We start from the raw sequence: 18,107 nt of genomic DNA, 5'->3' as shown, positions 1-18,107 counted from the left end.
CTTCAGCAAATGAGTAGTGATGCGGAGTTTTGGCAGTGTTAGTGGGCATTCATGTTCTTGTTGTTCATGTTGGTTGGCCTCAATCTTCTTGTTGTTGTGCAGGTTGGCTCAGTTCACAAGTGTGGCAATTTAGTTACTATTGTTTTATTGCACTTCTGGTTGATTTTTCTTCTTAAAGTTTTGGCTTAAATTTGTGAAATTGTTTGTTGTGATAGTATTTTGGCTTCTCATGTTAAATATTTGTTGTAATGTGATGTATCCATGGCAAGTTTATGGTTTGTTGAGGTATGTTTGTTGTTGTGGTGTTTGAATCATTTAGCACTAGCATTGACACAGTTGTCATTTCTATTTTTTTAAGTCTTGGTTGAGAAAGCGATGGAATTGGGAATGTATCTTGTGATGGTTTGAGCACATGGTCATATTAAACTTATTGGTTTTTATTGTTCAGGTCGTGGGATTGTAAATAGTGAATAAAGAGCATATTCTTATCGCATATGTAAACATGCTTTATTATTGATTAATATAAATACTTCAGTTCTCAATAAAAAAAATGTGATATTTGATAATATCGGCAGTAAACCAAGCACAAAATTATATACTAGCAATTTCACCACATATTGCAAAGGAAACGTCATAAGGCAGTAGCATAGGAAACAATAGCATAGAAGAAAGAAGTAAATTTTTTATGCAATTTTGTTTCTTTACTGACATTTATTTTTTATCATATGTTATGTTTCAAGGAGATTCTAACCAAGCCAATATTCGAGAATATGTTCAAAATGAAGGTAATGCACAACACCTTAACTCCAAAGGATTTATGAAAATGCTCTGGAACTGCACCATTCCCAATTGTTATAAGTAAATGATTTAAATCAAATATTTCGTAGCACAAATAATCTCATATTACCTTTGATTAACAATGCAATTGATAATAGTTTTTGTTAGAAGGGATTCAAGATAATGTATGTGCATTTTGAGTCATTTTTTATGTCAATTCCAGCATGTTGTCACAATTTTATTTTTGTGATTAAGAGTATAGAATTTTTAGGGTGGTGTTCTATGTGCACTAAAATACGTGTGAGGTGTATGGGGTTTCGTTTTCAAGATATGTTTTTCCAAAGTAAGGAAGATTTCAAAAGTTTTCTAAAGTAGGCAGAAGACTAGGTTGTTGCACTTTTCATTGGCCATGTCTCTCTTGAAAAAAATATAGAAAACAAGAAGTAATGCAAGTGGATTTCTTTGAGTAACCCAATAACAGCTAGAACCCGAGTTTATGAGCTTATGGTCCACATGTGCTACTGTAAGGGGTTACTTGTAACTTGTATATCCTATGAGAAGAAGAAGCACCACCTGGTGACTAAAAATTGCATGTCATCATTCTCAAAGAGTCCAAACAACTCTCGTTCTGATACAAACTTATGGGTTCCTAATATGAAAACATCTACATTAAAATTAAGCTACAATGACCACTAAGAATGATGCAATGGACCAATATTTATTGGGTGAAGGCATCTATTGAAGTATACTACTCCATATTTTATGTCATTCATGAGTAATAAACAGATAAATTCAAACATAAAGTCCATTTTTTATCCATAAAAATACAAAAATTTATGAAACATTATTAAGCTAAAGAAAATGACATGGAAAAATGCATTAAATCCAAAATCCTCTAGATGATGTATGTTCTAAAACTTCACTAGAATGTATCAATTACCAATCTCATCACACTAAAAATGTTGATTTAATTAGGTTTAAACAACAAATAGTGCTTAAATGCATATGTGCGTGTGTTTGTGTGAGAGAGAGAGAGAGTGCTTAATGGCCTTGGTGAATCATGACAAAGCCCTTCATATCATAAAATAAAACTTTCATTTGAATCAGGATTATCGAGTAAAAACATCGGTGCCTTTCTAGCTTGCAATATATTCAAGAGGCACATTGAATAACATCAAACAAGAAGACATCCCCATGAAAACAAGAAAAAAAAAGTTTGGCCACAAAAACCCATAAGGAAAATTAATTGCAACTGATAGCCCATTCATGATATGAAGCGATTGAGAACCCAAAAAATGACTTTTGAAAAAAATAAAAACATAAATGTGAAAATGAAAATCATTCTAGGCAGATTCAGCATAAATGTTGGCCCTCTTGCTTTTTTTGGACGAGGAATCCTTTTTCCCTAGCTAAGGTTTTCAAGAGATAAACAATTGTAGTCCATAAGCCTAGTGGATGCCCAAGTGATTCACACACTTTGGACAAGATTGGCCCCATCAACATGGTTGGATTATATTCAACAACATTGTAACTGTAACTTTAACTTGGCTAAAGGGACCTGTAGCTTTAACTTGGTATCATTAATCACATATTCAGTGGAAGCTAATAGTACTAATTCCATGGATCTACTTAAGCTGTGTGATTGGTATTAAGTTATAACCTATAATATTAGGTATAGATAATCACTTACCTTGTAGCTTGATTATTTGAACCCATCTTGAATTGATCCAAGATCTATTACTTACAGATGCAACAGAATTACATATAACATATTTAATTAACCATGGGACTTAAAAAAACACATAACAATGTGGAAATTGTCAAAAGAACACAAAAACCATGACACAATGACTTGATTACAGAGTTCGTCCAGTTTGGACTATGTCTCCGAGCCCTGCTCAATGTGGAGAGGCCTTCTTTTTATTAGTGGCATAAAAGAGATAAAATTACAGCAACAAGCAATTACAATCTTTATACCTCCAAGCTGATAAATGGGCAGAGAATGGAGAGCCCATATTTGAAAACAGATAGAACCACTGAACTCCTGGTGAAAAATAGTGCAAAAACGCCTATCCAAACTCCCAATTTTGGATAATTGGGCCTTCTGCAACCTTCTCAGAACCTCCTTACTGCTCAAGGTAAGGTTCTGACCTGCTACCAAGGGTTAGGGTTTGTTGTATACAATAGAATCTAAGTTTCGGCCGGTCCTCCCTACCTTTCTCCAACACAGCAGTCATATATATAAGTGCATGGCGGCATCCCTCAAAATTGGGGCAGTTCCAACATAATACCCAAGGTTAGCAGGTGGGAGCAGGCCTGAAGGATTCACGACAACCAACCTTCCGCAATAGTAAGCCACTGTCCAACAACCCATTTCAACGGTGCATGACTCTCGGTGGTGAGTTCATCGGTGGTTCCAGCTTATCGCCGAACTGTCCAATGCCCAGACACGGCATCTTGCGATAACTATGGACCCGACAAGAAGATTCACCATATAACATAATGTCTTCACATCCAACACTCCCGTCGCATTATCGCAATCGGCGTGAAACCCTTAGCGCAATGGTTAGCACTCTACAACACCTACAAACCCATCGTGTTTATTAATCACATTGTATAACATTTTGGGTTTCAACCCCTTATCACAGTATCACAATCGACACTTTTTCCCTGAACCATATCGCAAGCACCAACTTTTTCGTGTAATTGCGATATGCGATGTATATCACATCACAACTAAGTCTTGTCGGGGCCGATTCCTAACTCCTTCGGCTTGCGATATGCGATATCGCAGCCAGAAGCGCCAGGACCGATTCTTCCTTAAGCGCTCCTCCTTTTCACTGATATGCAATATGCAGGATCCATTGGCATCCTGCCACGTGTCGCTCCCTTATTCACTAAAACTATATCATGTCATCTTCTTCCTGTTACCTAGACAAGTCAAACTAAAACTTTGACTTGCTCTAACTTTGTCATCTAGACTTGAATTTGAGTGCCATTCGAACCATTGGAATCAGGATGATGAGCACTTCAATCCGATGCTAAGCTTATCCAGATTCTTCCACTTTGAGTTTTGAGCCTTTTGTCATGCCACTAGTACTTTTCTGAAGATCCACCTGGATCAATCCTCCCCACTAAGAGCTTTTGGACCACCAAAAGACTTTTCAGTCAATTGGTAAGTGAGGAAATTGCTCCCTCACTTTTTCCTTCTCCATCCATCGAGCTTTGCTTGGATGCATTCCTTTGAATCCAACACGGATGTACTCCACACCTCCCCGTTGTGAAGTTCTGATCCTTCGGTCGAGTATGATATCTTCGAGCAACTTATATAGATACTCACGTGCAAAATTATCCATTGTAGGAATCTGTGCAACCTCCTTAGTATCCATAATCAATGGAGGTTCATAAAGCTTTAGGTTTTCCACATTTACCACGGAGTACATTTGCATATAAGAAAGCAAGTGAAGGCGAAAAGCATTGTTTCCAATCTTTGCCAATATGGTGAAGGGACCATATCTAATGGGTCTCAGTTTCTTCCCTTCTCCCTTCAACCTATATTTGGTGATATGGAGCCATACCTTGTCCCCAACTTGAAACTGATGGTCAACTCAGTGCTTATCATGTCGAGCTTTATACCAAGCTTGACTCTTCTCCAATTGCTCCTGCATTACCTGATGAATTACCTGTATCCGATGAATGAACTTTCGTGCTTTGTCCCTGTCATCTCGTCCATTTCCATCCTCCTCTTTCCCAAAGACCATGTCCAAGGGATCTCTAGGTAGATAGCCAAAACATGTCTCAAATGGTGAGCTCTGTGTAGATGAATGTGTTGCTCGATTATATGCATGCTGCACATAAGGAAGTTGTTCATCCCATAACTTGGGGATTTTTTCCACAATAGCCTCGGAACAAGTGTACCACAGTGCGGTTGACAACCTCTGTCTATCCATCAGTCTGTGGATGAAATGTCGTACTTCTTTTCAGTTTGGTGTCCATCATTCTCCACAAGCTGGTCCAAAACTCCCCAAGAAAGCGGGAGTCTTGATCTGACACAATATATGTGGGCAACCCAAAATGGACCCAAACATGCTGAAAGAAAAGAAAAACAGTCTGCTCAGCAGTGACCTGCTTTTTACAAGGCATTAAAATACACATTTTACTAAACCTATCCACAACGACATAAAAATAGTCGTGACCTTTCCTAGACATTGGTAAACCTCCTACAAAGTCCATGGACACACTTTCCCATGGTCGACTCAGAATAGGGAGTGGTGTGTAGAGCCCAAGTTTTCTATTAGAGGGCTTTGAAACAAAACACAACACACAACCCTTTACAAAGTGAGTCATAATGTTTTTCATATGAGGCCAAAAACAAAACCTCTGCAAATGACATAAAGTCTTCTCAATTCCAAAATGACCAGACACCAGAGAGGTATGAGCCCCTCGGATTACATGAATCTTTTCATCACCAGGTATACACAATTTGCCAAGATGGTACAATATATTTCCCTGCAAGTAATAATTGTCCACATGCGATCCACAGGTCAGTTTTACATAGATTTATTTAAAATCACTATTGTTAGCATATTGTTCAACATAACTTTCTAACGACAAAGAAACATTTTGCAAAACTACAGATGCAGAAATAGGAGGGCGAGAAATCATATTTGCTACTTTATTGTTGATGCCCTTCTTATATTTTATTACCAAATTAAATTGTTGGAGGAATCTCAAATATCTGAAGTGACAGGCTTGTTGAAGCTTGGTCTGTGACAGAATATACTGCAAGGGATGATGATCTATGTGGATGATGGTCTCCTTTTCGATCAGATAGTGTTTCCACTTCTTTACACTCTGGACCAAGGCGTACAACTCCCGGTCATATGTAGGATAATTCACAACAGACAAGGAGAAAGTCTCTGAATGGTAACAAACAATATTTCTTTTCTACACCAATACAACACCCATGGCATATCCGTTGTCATCTGTTTCAATTTCGAAAGGTTGTTGAAGGTCTGGTAAGGCAAGCACCGGTGTCGTGTTGATCTTCTCTTTCAGTGTGTCGAAGGATTTCTGATGTTTTCCTCCCCACTGAAAGGCCTGCTTCACACTAGTCAAGGCGTGCAAGGGGGTTACAATAATGGATAAGTTTGCTATGAACCTTCTCCAATATTGCACCCCGCCTAGAAAACTTCGAACTTCTGTGACATTTGTGGGTTCAGGCCACTTCATTATCGCCTCCACTTTAGAGGGATCTATCCTTAATTGCCCATTACCAACAATATGGCCTAAATAAATAAGAGAAGTCTTTCCAAACTCACACTTTGACAGTTTCAAATATAATTTCTCTTTCTTCAGAACATTAAGCACTTTCTTTATGTGACACATGTGTTCCTCCCAAGTCCTACTGTACACAATAATATCGTCCAGATACACAAGAACAAAATGATCAAGAAATGGCCAAAATAAGTCATTCACTACCCTCATAAATGTGGTTGGAGCATTGTACAGTCTGAATGGAATCACCATCCATTCGAACAACCCCTGCTTGGTTTTGAAAGCAGTTTTCCAGATGTCCTGCTATGAAATTCTCACCTAGTGGTAACCATTGTGCAAATCCATCTTGGAAAAATAAACAAAATTTTTTAATTGATCTAACAATTCATCGATGTGAGGGAGAGGGTATCGATTCTTCACCGTGATCTTGTTCAGCACCGTGTAATCAACACACATCCTCCATGTGCTGTCTTTCTTGGGCACCAACACAATTTATGAGCCACAAGGAGAAGAACTTGGTCTGATGACTCCCTGATTTAACAGTTCCTGCACCTGTTTCTTAATCTCCTCCATCTCTATAGAAGCCATCCTATACATGCCAACATTTGGTAAAGGGGCATCCTGCTGCAAATGGATCTCATGTTGGATTTCCCTTTTAGGGGGCAATCCTCTCGGTTCCTGAAACAATTCATCATAGTCAGAAACAATTTCAAATAATTCCTTCTTATGATTAGGATCACAACCTCTGAAAGCGTTGGTGTCTCGGCTTCTTTCACCCTCACTACCATGAGCATGCACCCTTTACTGGAATTAACCAGTCTTTTAATATGTCCTGCACTGACAAGGCTAGCACTAACTTTTGTGTGATGAGCTCTGACTATATACTCTACCCCATCCTTGGTGAGGTGGTATTTGTTTTCATGCCGAAAGAAAATGACCTTTCTGTCATATAAATATGGGCTTCCCAAGATGATTCCACAGATGTCCAAAGGTACTACATCTAACTCTACCTCATGAGCTAATTTAGAAGTGATTACAAATTTGGCCCTACTCTACTTGGTGACCTGCAATTTGACTTTAGCGCTTACCCTACCAAGTGAGTATAGACTCGAGTGAGGTTTAGTTTCAAGGCCTAGCATTTTCACTAAGGACTCTGAGATTAAGTTTGCTTGGGAACCTGAATCAAACAGAGTTTCCACCTTTGTGTGCTTTATGACAACTCTAATGTGGAACAACTCAATTATATTTCGCTCACTACTCACAAGCTCATTCAAATAACTAGTGCTTGAAACCGAATCAGAACTATCATTAATAGAAAGAGTACCTCTTGCGCCCACGACTGTGATCAATGTTTCATCGTCGAAATTCGATCCAAGGTCTTGTGTTGTGGCCACTGTCTTCTTCTTCCCCTTTCCATCGAATGTCTTCAGTCTCAGTTCCAGAAGTAGCTTCCAACAGTGGTCCTCTTCATGCCCATCCTTCTTGCAATGGGTGCACGACGATGTTGCTCCATCCTCCTTCTTGGCAGTGATGGTCATATTATCCTTCCCTTTTCCTTTCTTCTGGAATTTGTAATGTTGAGGTTTGAATGGCATCTTCTTAGTTTGGTCATCTCGTTCATTCTTGCCTCGGCTTTCAAGATGTGTAGCTTTAACGTTGGTCATATCAATTGAAGTAGGATCGAACAGTAATAACGAGTGTCTGATGTAACTATGCATCGCACCTATGTACTTAGTTACAGTTTTGGGTGCATCTAATGAGATGCCCAGATTCAGTGCTTGTTTCTGAAATTCTTCCGTGAATATTTGTACATTTTGGCCCTTACCTTGCCTTAAATATTGCCATTCCATAAGTGCCTTTTGCTTATAACCCAAAGGGTATAATTGGTCTTTTTATGTAGAAATAAAACTAAACCAGGAGGACATAAGGTTACCTGACTTCGCGATTTCCCTTATGTAACTTGCTCTCCGACCAAACGAGAGAAGTGTCGCTCAGTCGAAGAGATGCTAACTGGACTTTCACCTCATCTTCTTCGATCTGCTGTATTCGGCAATAAACCTTTATCTGTCTGATCCCGTTATTGAGGTTTTATGCACTGCATTCGCCATTGTACATGGCCAGGTTGAACTTCACATCTAACTTGAAGAATGGTTTCTTAGAGGTCTATTTGGAATTTCTATGAGAGTGATGAGAATTATCACTAGAGGAAGGAGAGGGAGGAGGATCTTCTCCACCACCTTCCTGATTTGTTGATTCATGATCATCGACATCCTTCTTCTCATGCCCAAGTGCCTTCTCATACTTTGCGAACACCTTGTCTACCTTTCCTACCATATTATAGAATACCTTTCGGAAATTATGTTCCTCTTCCCAACAAGCTTCTTCATTGGCCATGTTTCTTCTTCGTTGTTCACATCCTGCTTTAGGATCAAAGGAGTTAAATGTTCCTTCTCCTTTTCGCAGCTTATTCTGGGTTAGCATAAACTCATGCAATTCGCATCTATAAAGACTTGCTCTGATACCAAACTTGATCCAAGATCTTTTACTTACAGATGCATTGGAATTACATATAACATAGTTAATTAACCATGGAACTTAAAAAACACATAACAATGCGAAAATAGTCAGAAGAACACAAAAACCATGACACAATGATTTGATTACGGAGTTCGTCCAGTTTAGACTACATCTCTAGGTCCTGCTCAATAGTGGGGAGAACTTCTTTTTATTAGTGGCATAAAAGAGATAAAAATACAACAACAAGAAATTACAACCCTTATACCTCCAAGATGATAGATCTGTAGAGAATGGAGAGCCCAGCTTTGAAAACAAATAGAACCACTGAACTCCTGGCGAAAAATAGTGCAAAAATGCTTAATTATGGATAATCGGGCCTTCTACAACCTTCTTGGAACCTCCCTGCTGCTTAAGGTGAGGTTCTAGCCTGCTACCAGGGGTTAGGGTCTGCTATATACAATAGAATCTGAGTTTCGGCTAGCCCTCCCTGCCTTTCTCCAACACAACAGTCATATATATAAGAGCATGGCAGCATCCCTCAAAATCGGGCCAGTTCCATCATAATACCCAAGGTTAGCAGGCAGGAGCGGGCCTGAAGGATTCACGACGATCACCCTTCTGTAATAGTAAGCCACTGTCCAACAACCCATTTCAACAGCGCATGACTCTCGACGGTGGCTTCATCGGCGATTCCAACTTATCGGCGAACAGTCCAATGCCCAGACGCAGCATCTTGCAATAACTATGGACCCGACCGGAAGATTCACCATATAACATAATGTCTTAACGTCTGGAACTCCCATCGCACTATCACAATCGACGTTAAACCCTTGGCACAATGGTTAGCACTCTACAACACCTGCGAACCCGTCAGGCTTATTAATCACACTGTATAACATTTCGGGTCCGGGCCCCTTATCGCAGCATCAAAATCAACACTTTTTCCCTGAACTGTATCGCAAGCACCAGCCTTTTCGTGCAATTGCGATATGTGTTGTATATCGCATCGCAACTAAGTCTTACCGGGGCCAATTCGTAACTCCTCGGGCCTGCGTTATGAGGTATCGCAATCGAGAACACCATGGGCCGATTCTTCCTTAAGCGCTCCTCCTTTTCACTGATATGTGGGGTCTAGTGGCATCCTACCATGTGGCGCTCCCTTATTCACTGAAACTATGCCATGTCATCTTCTCCCTACTACCTGGACAAGTCAAACTGAAACTTTGACTTGCTCTAACTTTGTCAGCTAGAGTTGGATTTAAGTGTCATTCACATCGTTGGAATCAGGATGACGACCACTTCAATCCTATGCTAAGCTTATCCAGATTCTGCCACTTTGAGTTTTGAGCCTTTTGTCATGCCACTAGTACTTTTCTAAAGCTCCACCTAGATCATGAATGGTACAACAAAGCATTGTGAGCTCTTTGTTTCTTTGCTTCTTCATGAACAGAGTGTTGAAGACCTCTTCTTGATATTTTTGAAGGGATTTGCTCAAGATTTTTTCAGCTTTTGGCATCACTAATATTATGCCAGTAAATTTTGATATACCAAATCTGAGTGCTTCGTACATTACTGGAAGCATATATTTATTTCATCTCTTTTTCCAGTGTGATTGTTACTATGATTAAATTGATCAATAAATGCAACTATATCCTTCCTACTACGAGGCCCCAAACAATGCAAGGTTGGTTAAGATATTAAAGTTCTAAAGTGATGCACTTATAAACGTAATCCAGCTAAACTAATGCTCCTATAATGTAAGAGATGACCCATTCAAGGTGATAAAAGAAGATGAAGTCAATGTTTCTCACCTATGTGTGCATAGGTAGGTGTGGGTGCAGGTGTCAGTGCAAAAAGGATGAAACTGTTTGAAACATGGGCACAAGTGTACATCAATTTTCCTTGGTAGAGAAGACCATTAGGATGCCCAATATGGTGGATACAAGGATTCCCTAGGGAATAAAAGTACCCATGTACATGCTTTTTAACAATGATAAAGAGATTTTTTTATTTTTTTTCAACAAGAATTTCGGACGAGCGGATGAGCACGACCATGGATCTGCATCTGCAAGCCTCGTCTCCCCTCGAGACCCAGCCTTTGCGGGCTCTGAACCTGCGATCCTCCCCGCCTTCTGCGGCTTCTCCACCCTGTGGGCCTTCCTGCTTCAGACCTGATCGGATCCAAGACAGCCAGTCGACCCTCTGGCTAGGGCGTGGCCTCTGCTGCGCTGCCCTTGTGGCGGCCGGCACCAAGCCTGATGGAGACTCAGGGCCAAGATCCACCCTCTGATCCTGCCGTAGATGCATTTAATCAGCTCCTGGCAGGTTTGCCTCCGAAAAAAAGAAGTGATGCCTCAAAATTCGTCAAGAAACTAGATGAAATTCCAGAGATTTCTTTGCCTCCGGAGACCCCCATGCAAGTAGCTTTGTCGCTGGCGGATCAGGGACTTATTGGCCAATTCACGGGACTTTGGCCCTCTCCGAAAACTACAGAGCAATGGGTTAACAGGAACTGGGCGCCCCTGATCAGTCAAAGTGTTACCTCTTACTTTCTAGGGCGAGGGTATTTTCTTTTCGAATTTACCTCCAAAGAAGACAAAGATCTGATCTTTCGAAATGGACCGTATTTCATGGGTCCTCAGGGTCTCTACCTGAACAAATGGACCCCAGATTTTGACCCGGCGGTAGATGTTCCCAAGGCTGTTCCGGTATGGGTTCGTCTCCCAAATCTGCCAGTTCACTGTTGGAACTGGGACTCCTTGAAACACATTGGCAACTCCCTCAGGAAATTCATAGATCGGGCAAGCAACAAGGATCAGTACGACTGTGCCAGGATCTGTGTGGAGGTAGATCTAGAGGAGGGTCTACCAGAGGCAATCAAAATCAAAGTCAACAGTTGGTCCCATGTGCAGATCTTGGATTATGAACAACTGCCATTCAAATGCAGGAAATGCCACGTGTATGGGCACTTCGCTAGAAACTGTCCAGCCAATTCAGAGCCAGAGAAAGGGAATGAAGAGGGCTGGAATCAAGTTAGGCGAGCTAGAGCCAACCACAAGGGGCAGAAACAGGGTGGACCATCCGGCAAAGGCAATCTCCAGGTTAATGCCCAGAGGCCCCCTACCAAAAAGGCGCAAGAAAACAAATTCGACCCTCTAAGCCAACCGACAGAAGACACTCCAGAGGTAGAGATCCAAAAGCCAGAATCCTCAAGAAAAAGCACACCTCCAGCTTCCCCCAAAGAAGTTGAAAACCCCAAAGGCATGGCCCTAGAGGATGAGGAAGAAGAGCAAGAAACCGATGAGTCAGAAGAAGAAGGAGAAATAGGAGAGTCCCAAACCTCGGTAAGAAGATCTGCAAGAGGCCGCAAAACAGACAAAGAAAAAAGAGAGCAGCAGACCTACAAAGATAAGCTACAGGGCAGCCAACCAACTCTGGAAAAACTGCTAGCCTCAAAGCCCAAAATGTTGAAAAATCAGCCCCAAGGCTCCAAGGGAGCCCATCAGAAACATAAATAATGAAGGCCATCTCCTGGAATTGCAGAGGTATGGGGAGCAAAGTTAAGGAAGAAGCCATAAGAAATCTAATAAGAACAGAAGCCCCAGACATACTTCTCATCCAGGAGACCAAGCTGGAAGACAAATTCTTCCTGCAAGCAAGCAAAAATTTGTGGCCTAAAAGTGAAGCAAGAGCAATCTCAGCCAGGGGTGCCTCAGGAGGGATTGGTACACTATGGAACTCCAATAAGTATGCTCTCATCTTGGAAGCGAGCAACACTCATTGGTTGCTGCTAAAAATGCAGAATCTCGACACAAAGGAAATTTTCAGTCTCTTCAATGTATATTCTCCAGTCAATATCCGGGAGAAAAAGGATTGCTGGGACACTATAAGACGACAGGCAGACCTGACAAATCTGGAAAATACAATCATTGCTGGAGACCTCAATCTCACACTCCATTCGACTGAGAAGAGGGGAGGAAGTACAGTCCGAGATCTGGCAAGAGAATGGGCGGAGGATCTTTTGCAAGATTGGGACTTGCTGGACATCAAGCCCTCAACAGGTAAGTTCTCATGGTCTAACAAAAGAGTAGGCCCTGGACATATTGCTGCCAGGCTAGATAGATTTTTCATTCAAAGCTCTTTCCTGTTACTTGGTCTAGAACCCAGAATGCACATTCTTCCTAGCAGCATCTCGGATCATAAGCCGATAAAGCTAGAGCTACTTGCCCACCTAGATCTGGGCCCCATCCCCTTTCGATTCAGTCCCCTTTGGATAAAGGAGCCCCTATTCATGCAAACAGTCAAAGATTGTTGGAGTCAGCCTGTTAAAGGCTCACCCTTCTTCATTTGGGAGGAAAAGCTCAGAAGGGTGAAAGGAGTCCTGAAACGTTGGGCAAAAACCCTTTCCAATCCTGCAACAGAAAGGAAAGTCATCAAATCCACTCTTGCCTCTCACCAATCCCGCATGGAGAGCGCCACAATCACAGAGGAGATGATAGACCAAGAAACTCAGCTGCAACAGAGCTATCATAAGGCCTGCTTAGCCGAAGAAGAATACTGGAGATTAAAATCGCGAAACCTGTGGCTTAAAGCAGGGGACAGAAATACGGGTTTCTTTCATAAGCAAGCCCAGGCCAGGAAATGCTTTAACACTATTTCTGAGATCAAGGAAGACAATGATACGCACAAGGAATTCGCAGACATCAAGAAAGCAACCTTCTTTCATTTCCAAAAATTGTACAGTGATGAACAGGAGTCGCTCCAGCACCAAGAGCTGCTAGACATCATCCCTCAAGCAATCTCTCCTCGTATGAACAGGATTCTAGAGGCCAAAATCACTAAAGAGGAAGTTAAAAAAGCCCTCTTTGACATGGATCCGGACAAGGCCCCGGGGCCAGATGGCTTCTCCGCCAGGTTTCTTCAAGTCTGCTGGCCGATTGTTGAAAAGGACCTCCTCAAAATGGTTCAAAAGTCTCAAAATTCTCAGAAAATAGGAGGCAGCACAAACTCTGCTTTCTTAGCTCTCATACCAAAGGAAAAAGGCGCCAACAACTTCAGCAGATTTCGCCCGATCTCATTATGCAACACTGGGTACAAATTAATCACCAAGGTCATTGCAAATAGGCTGAAGCCCATCCTGCCAAGAATTATTCCGGAAAATCAAGGAGGCTTCATCCAGGGAAGGCAAATCGTGGACAACTTCACTCTCGTTCAAGAGGCAATACATTCAAGTCTTCTCCGAAAGGAACAAGGTATGGTGATCAAACTCGATTTAGCAAATGCCTTTGATCGAGTTAATCATAGATTTCTTTTAAAAGTCATGTGTAAATTTGGTTTTGGAGCAAATTTTATAAAGTGGGTCCGGGCATGTATCTCAGAGCCTTGGATTGCCCCCCTTGTAAACGGAAGAGCCACTGAATTTTTCAAAGCCTCGAGAGGCCTTAGGCAGGGATGCCCCTTTCCCCCCTGCTTTTTGTCATCCAAGCCTCTGTCTTCAGCTTTCTGTTAGACAAAAAGATGCAAGATCAAGAAATCAATGGTCTGAGTATAGCTAGAGGGGTCAAAAGCATAAACCATGCCTTATTTGCGGATGACACCCTGCTGTTAGGCAGTGCCACCCTCTCCTCTGCCTCTAAGTTTAAAGTTGCCCTGGATGTCTTCAGCAAGGCCTCAGGCAGCGCTCTTAACAAGAACAAATGTCACATATACAGCTAGAATACCTCGCCCAGGATTCTCTCTGCCATCTCTAGGTGTTTGGATTTTGCTGCCTCATCCTCATGGACTTCATTCAAATATTTGGGCCTCCCTGTCTTTCATAAGAGACTCACAATCAAAGACTGGCATCCTCATCTTGAAAAATTCAAGTCTAGGATCCAATCCTAGGGCTACCGCTGGCTCAACGCTGCTGGCAAGTCAGTCCTTATAAAATATGTGCTCGAGTTTATGCGCAGGTTTTTTTGGAAGGGTGGAAAACAAAATGAAAAGAAAATCCCACTCATCAGCTGGGAAACTATTACCAAGCCGTTGTGGGAAGGCAGATTGAATTTCAAAAATATATGTCTTCAGAACGTGGCTATGGCAGCAAAGACCATCTGGAGGATCATTGCGCCCAAACCTGGATGGGCCCAGCTGGCTCTATGGAAAAAATACTTCAGAGGACCTCGGTTAAGATGTCTAGAGAATGAGAACCACGTGCAGAACTCGCCATTCCTCAAGCTGTACGCAAAAGCAGGCCCTCTAATCAGAACGCACTCATTCTGGATCCCTGGGAATGGCAGGAAGATTAACATCTGGTCTGATAGAATAATGAATACGGATCCTATTGAAAACAGAACCTCCATCACAGAACTGCGCTCTTGGATGGACAGCAAAGGGCTGCGCACTCTCTGGGACATATCGCTATGGCACGATGCGTCTTGGGCGGGCTGGAAAAGCGTTGAAGTGCTGGACCACCTGCGTAGTGAATGGATCACGCTGCAAGAGCACCTCCACGGCCTGGCCCCCACGCAAATGAGGAAAAAGGATCAGAAAGGATGGGGATCGACTGACAGAGGTTACACGGTTTCCATGGGGTACAGTAAGCTAAATGAGAGACCCCACGTTCCTCCTGATCCAGCACCTTGGCAAGGAGTTTGGCGCATCCCCTCATGGCCCAAGATTGATTTTTTTGCTTGGCAACTATGTCATGAAAGAATTCTAACGTACGATATTCTGCAAAGGAAAGGATTTCATGGGCCATCTATATGCTCGTTGTGCAAAGAAAACTCTGAAACAGCTGCTCATTTAATTCTTGAATGCAAGTTCTCCAAACAAATCTGGCTCTCTTTCATTCAGAATCTGAATCCCAACTTCTTGATGCCTTGTTCCATTGTGGAGCTGTTCTCCAATTGGGCAGTCAGATACCCAGGTCCGCCTCTTAAAAACCAGGTAATTAAAATAGCATGGGCCATTCTTCCAAAGACTATTTGCTGGCAGATTTGGCTTGAACGCAATAGAAGAATCTTCAGAAGCACAAAACAGAACAGCAAGGCTTTAGAAAGCAAAATTAAATGCCAAATCAAGGAATGCTTAGTTGATATTAAAGATGATACAAACCTCAGCCAACAGGACATTACCTGGGGTTCCCTCTTTGACTTGAAATTCCAACCAGCAAACAGAATTGCTCTTCCTAACAAAAAATGGCAAATAAGAAAATTTGAAGATGACTTTCAAGATTGGCTCAAATCGCTCTCAAGGCATTCCCTCTTCTTTGATGGGGCAGCAAAGGGAAACCCGGGCAAAGCAGGTGCAGGAGGGGTCATTGTGAATCCATATGGGGAAAAAATCCATTCCTTCGCGTGGGGGCTTGGATATACAACCAGTATTCAAGCTGAGGCACTGGCCCTATATCAAGGTCTCAAGTTCCTCAAAGACATAAATATTGAAGAAGCTAATGTAATCGGTGACTCACAAATTATTATAAATGCAATGATATCTAATTCCCCAGTGATGGATCTCAAGCTAGCAAGACTGATATCTAGAATCAAGGGCCTTGAAAAAGGCTTCCAGAATATAAACTACTTTCATGTGCTGAGAGCCCTTAATAAAGAGGCGGACAAAGAGGCCAATAAAGCTGCTCTCCTCTCAACAGGGATCAAGCAGAAAGACAAAGAAGAATCATGGGATCCCATCCCTTAATCTGAATGCTGCCATGTTTTACTGCTTGCTCTTAAAGCAATTTGTTTGTATCTCCAAGTGGGGGAAAATTTCAGAAATCGAAAATATAGACGCTATATCAAGGAAGAAGTTTGCAAGTATTAGAGGCATGCTCACTCACAGAAGTGAATCGCACCAGGACACAGAAGTCCTCTATGTAATCAGTTTTTTGGCATTTAGCCCAAGAGGAATATAAACATCCCATACCCGTTTCTGTAAAAAAAAAAAACAATGATAAAGAGAATTTGCAAAATATACAACGATAGTCTTTTACTGCAATACCAAATAGAGTGTCATTTTAAGCAAGCATCATGGACTCAAAAGAATGACCTCGTTTTGGAGATTTCAATCTGGATATGCAGATTCACTTTCCTTTTTCCATTCCGACAAATATTGTTGGGAACTGAGATCAAATAAATTATATAAAAATAAAAGATAAAAGTAATGATTAAATCAGCCTAGATCCATCTTAATTTCAGATATATTTGCCTTAATTTCATGTATATCAAGGTTAAAAAAGAATCAAATCCCTCAAGGTGCAAAAATTTCTTCAAATTTTATATTCTCTTTTAATTGTCAATATTTATGGGAGGTATGAGGGAGAATAGTTTGATAGCAAATACGATGGTTAAAGGGCCAAGATATTGAAAAGAGGGAATTACTATAAAAGATGGTCACAACCATGGCTATGGTATTTTTGCTTGTTAAGATGGCAATAGGTATGTCAATAAGTTCAAGTGAGACATCAGGGATATCTTAAGATTGCCACTTTTGGTATGTATCAAATGTTATATTATCCTAATTGAAATGTTCTAATTTAATTTAATTATTTGCAACCATCACATTAACTTCAATCCTAAATATCAAATATTCTTTTTCTTTTAAATATACTATATAAATGTTAACATTTGAAACACACAATTTGTAAATTTAGTTTGTTTTATTAGAACATTTTTAATTTAAATAAATTTAATTTATATATTTTTAAATTAATTAGAAAAACCTCTTATTAAAATATATTATAAAAATATTAACAATTTAAAAATATAGATATTAACACTATGTCAATTTAATTTATTTTATTAAAACATCTTCAATTTAAATAAATTTAATTTATACATTTTAAGACTAAGTGGGAAAATCACTTTCTAACTATGAAGACACTTAAAAAATTCAAATAACATCTCAATAGCAAGGTGTTTTATCAACAACACTTTCCAATTCACCTGACCCTAAAAACTTCATCAAATACAATATTGAAAAGATAACCATGTATAATTAAATACTATCACTTTATTTTGAAGATGCTTCTCTTCTTCTACCCGTGTTAATTATTTTTAAATCTTTATGTACATGTATTTAATTTTATTTATTTATTTTATCACTAGAAAACTTTTAAAAAACTACATAGAATTAAACTAATGATATACCAAGTGAAACAGTACAATGTCTCAAATATGAATTCTCGTTCTTAAAGTAAATGAAGATCTTGAATATTTCCATGAGATGAATAGATATGTATTTTTATTCTATTACTTTTCTATTATTTTCATAGTTGGCTTAGAAATTAGAAATTAGCACTTTAATTAGTGGCACTAGATTTTCAATAGGGCTTTCTGCTACACCGTGTCTTTTCTAGACATATTGATGAAGTCTGGGAATATGAATATTTCCAATGTAATTTTCTTACAGGATATTCTTAACATCAAATCTGAAACTCGCTTGTTCCTCTAAAGAGATCTCTTGGAACAACTTTTCCAAATTCAAGGTATCAAATCTGCACAAATATATTAAAATATGTATATTTATATATCCTCTGTGATTACAAGTGAATGCACTTG

This window comes from Pinus tabuliformis, chromosome Q (assembly GCF_031772625.1).
Source record: "Pinus tabuliformis cultivar Carrire ecotype Pingquan chromosome Q, CPIR1, whole genome shotgun sequence".
NCBI classification, from domain to species: domain Eukaryota; kingdom Viridiplantae; phylum Streptophyta; class Pinopsida; order Pinales; family Pinaceae; genus Pinus; species Pinus tabuliformis.
This window is presented reverse-complemented; position numbering follows the sequence as displayed.